Genomic DNA, 3668 nt, shown 5'->3' on the forward strand with positions numbered 1-3668 from the left:
CGCGGCACGGGGTCCCGCGCGGCGGGGGGGCGCCGGGGTCGGGGCCGTTCCCGCGGGCCGGGCGAGGTGCCTCGCGCAGCCCCAGTGGCCTAATGGATAAGGCACTGGCCTCCTAAGCCAGGGGTTGTGGGTGCGAGGCCCATCTGGGGTGAGCCCCCTTTTGCCGCTGCCAACCCCGTTTCCCTGCTCCTTCTCCCCGTTTTAGTGCTGCCGGGCCTCCTGCTGCTGCTGCCCGGTGGACGGCGGCTTTGGCTGGTTGGTGGGAAGACGCTTCCCATCCCCAGTTGCAGATGTCAATTAAGGAGATTAATGCAACGGGAGAACCCAGAAGTGCAAATAAAACAGCGCTGCTGAATGTGTGTAAGTGAGCGCAGCCGCTGGAGACAGAGCTTGAGAGGGGGAGACTGAAGCGGGAGGTTGGGGTGGGCCGTGACAGGCGTTTTGGGGCAGCGAGGTCCCTGTGGCAGCTCCAGGCTTTCTCACTGTGCCAACAGCTGCTGTACACAGGCTGTACACAATGCTGTTGGGACGATGTGGTGCTCTGCTCCTGGCCAGCGGTCCCAATTCAGATCTCATGAAAAAGGGCAGCTACAAACTGCCCCAGGCTTCGGTGCAAAGGCAGATGCTTTGTCTGGCTGGTTGTGCGGTCCTGCGTGCCGAGTGCCTAAGTGAGGCTGTTGCCGAGGGAGTAACAATCAGCTTTTGCCTTGGGACCTGTTAATGGAAGGATGGTTTTTGGAGGTGAGAGCGCATCCATCACTGGCTCTGCCCCATCCGCGTGGAGCATGGACACCTTTCAAGGTGTCCCAGAAGGTGCAAAAGCAGAGCAGTTAAAGCTGTTTTTTTAGCCTTGTCTGGGCAGAGCTGGGTCTGTGTTGGGTCAGGGCTGAGCAGGGAATTTCAGCTGCATTTTTACCTGCTCCAGGTGTTCCCTGTATCATCAGCTGCATCTGACCCCCAACAAAAAGCTGACTGATGCTGGGGGATGACTACCTTGCAGATGTCATGCAACCCTCTTCCCGGAGCAGGACAAGCTCTAATGGGAAGAAAGCTTTACGCCTCCGCCAGAAACCACATCTCCGTGAGGGGCTGGTGGTTGGGGGTTGTGCAGTTTGGCTGTGCTGCCCTGGGACCAGAGTCCTCCACGTAAGTGCCTTTCGGATAATGCCCTCTCAGATTTGTTGCATTAAAAAGCTGCTTGGAGGATCTTTTCCTATGGAGTTAATGGATTTTAAAAGGCAGCTGCGATCAGGGTGATATCACACTAGTAAAACCTAAAGTGAAGTTTCTTTCTAAGTAATTTTTCTCTGTTAGGTGTGGGAGGAAATGGCTGCTGCCTGGAGAGCCGCAAACCTGCTGAAGCCCTGGGCGCTGGACCGCTGGCAGCCCCAGGCAGCCAAGCTGCAGGTTCCTGTGCCGTTCAGCAAACCCTGCCTGCTTTGTGAGCCAGGGAAAGGCACTAAAGGGGTGTCTCCAGGCTGGTATTACTTGAGACCAGTTGGCTTCCACCTCTTTGGGTGACCAGCTTCAGGGCTGTGGTTGAAAGCATGGTGAGAGCACATTTTTTAGCATCCTTACAAGTTGGGATAGCATCAGGTGGCTCTTGGGGGCTTTTGTTTCAGGAACAAGATGATCACTTGGCTTCCTTTGGGCCACGTTTTCTTTGCATCTCCTGGAGATGCTGTACCCGCAGTCCCGCTGGGATGTCCTGGTGGCAGCATCGCGAGGGGCCTGGGCTGGTTCACTGCGTGGTCTGAGGGACTTCCATCAGTGATGGCCTTGCTTGGGCGGCACCGGGTTTTGTTCCTGCTGTTTCTCAGGTTTTGTTCCTGCTGTTTCTCTCCTCTCCTGCCTCGGGAGCACTAAGTCTCAGGCAGCAGAAGGCTGAACCTGTGCTGCTCCTCCTGAGCAGGAGCGTCTTTGCTGGCTGGTGGGCGAGGACCAGGGTGCAGAGAGGGAAGAAAACAGCCCCAGGGAGAAATACCACAGTGACATGAGGCTTTCTCAGGGCTGCAGATCCCCTGGTGCTGGGTGAGAGCAGGCAACCGCTGCCAGCAACAAGGAGCCCTGCCTGCACCCTGGAGTGAGACCCCAGGACCAAGGGATACTCAGCCATGGGGGGGCTCGGACCCTCGACCCCCGCTCTGCAGTCGGGCACCAGACCCGCTTGGCCATGCCATCCCCACCGCACATCTGACACAGCGCTGCCCGCCCGCGCCCCCCCATCACACCGGCCTCTCCCACTCCGACACCGCTGGGATTTGCACCCTACACCCCCCATACTCCCCACGCTTTGGCGAGCTCTCGAGGGGGCCGTGGGTGGATGGAGCTGGGGCAGCTGCTGCGTGCGCCACTTCATCTGCCGGCTGCTGCTGCCCGCCGTACTGGGAAGCTTTGCACACCCGCAGAGCACAAGCGCTCTTCTCGTGCAGCCCTTTCTCTCCAGCACATCTCTGGTCAGCTTTCGTTTGAGGGACGCATCGGAAAAGACACGTTGGCTGAAGCTGAGCTGAACGTACCCCGGGAACCACCATGTCCCCAAAACCTCCCGTGGCCGCGGAAGAGGTTAAAATACCTCCCTGCCCTGCATCCAGCTTTGGGAAACTCTTTTTTAGGATTAGATGAGAAACGCAGGGTTTGGGGAGAAGCAAAGCTGCACCAGGAGGAGAACACAGGAGGTGTTACTGATAATGAACAGGAGCTTAACAAGGCCTGTGGTGTTTCTCATTGCATCACACCGTTGTGCTGTAGTGGAGCTACGTTACAGCAGGTGCCCGTCACCGGCAGCTCATTGACACGGTGACTACCACGCTGAATGCTGTCATGGGAAAGAACGAGTTGTCTCCAGGGTCCCGGCTGTCCCAGTCCTTCTTCCTTCACCAGCGATGCCTGACCCTGGGAGTCAAACACTCCTTCCCTCCTGCTTAAGGCTCATACACAGCCTTGGCTGGATGTGACGGTCTTGGCTTTGCCTTTCCGTGGGGCCGTGGCAGGGAAGGCCTGGACTCGTGTATCCCTGGCAGCTGGAGGGGGAGGGTGACCCCAGTTGCTCTGCGTCAGGGGGGTGCGGGTGTCTCCTGGATGGTGTCTGCTCTTTGCATTTTAGGTTGCATTTGTGTTCCGAGTTGCTGGCATCCTCAGAAGCGTGGCTTGAGCAGTGGGCAGCGAAGCTGGTGGCAGGAGGGGAATGTCGCCACTCTGGCCTGCAGGATTCCTGCACAGCATGCTCTCCATCAGCACACACAGGGTAAAGTGAGGCTGGGGGGTGTCTACGATGACCTGCTGGCACGTGGGGTCCCATGGGGGGAGGAACCCCTCGCCCACTCACCCCCATCGCCAGCATTGGGCCAGGAGGATCAGCTGCAATCCCAGGACGGATAGGAGTGTGGGTGATGCAGAGGGGGTGGCAGGGACACCCCCGGGACCCCACCAATGTGTGTCACTGTCCCCAGAGCAGAGTTATGGGGGACCACGTGGCCTAATGGATAAGGCGTCTGACTTCGGATCAGAAGATTGAGGGTTCGAGTCCCTTCGTGGTTGTTTTAAAGCCACGAGAGATCCTCAAGTCGTTTAATTTCCACTTCTCTCCCCACCTGGGGGTCCAGCGATCAATACCGCGTGGGCTGCGAGCATCCCCGGCGGGATCAGGGGGGGAAATTTTGAGGGAA

The 3668-nt window shown here is 58.2% G+C and overlaps 2 non-coding genes across 2 annotated transcripts; both read left to right on the top strand.

The window, feature by feature from the left end:
- The first annotated feature begins 78 nt into the window (after positions 1-78).
- TRNAR-CCU lies at positions 79-151 on the top strand. Its single transcript has one exon. It is a non-coding gene; the product is annotated as a tRNA-Arg (tRNA).
- A 3316-nt stretch (positions 152-3467) lies between these two features.
- Positions 3468-3540, top strand: TRNAR-UCG. Its single transcript has one exon. It is a non-coding gene; the product is annotated as a tRNA-Arg (tRNA).
- The last annotated feature ends 128 nt before the right edge of the window (positions 3541-3668 follow it).

The sequence above is a fragment of the Aptenodytes forsteri genome, unplaced genomic scaffold, assembly GCF_000699145.1.
Source record: "Aptenodytes forsteri isolate BGI_AS27 unplaced genomic scaffold, ASM69914v1 Scaffold563, whole genome shotgun sequence".
NCBI lineage: Eukaryota > Metazoa > Chordata > Aves > Sphenisciformes > Spheniscidae > Aptenodytes > Aptenodytes forsteri.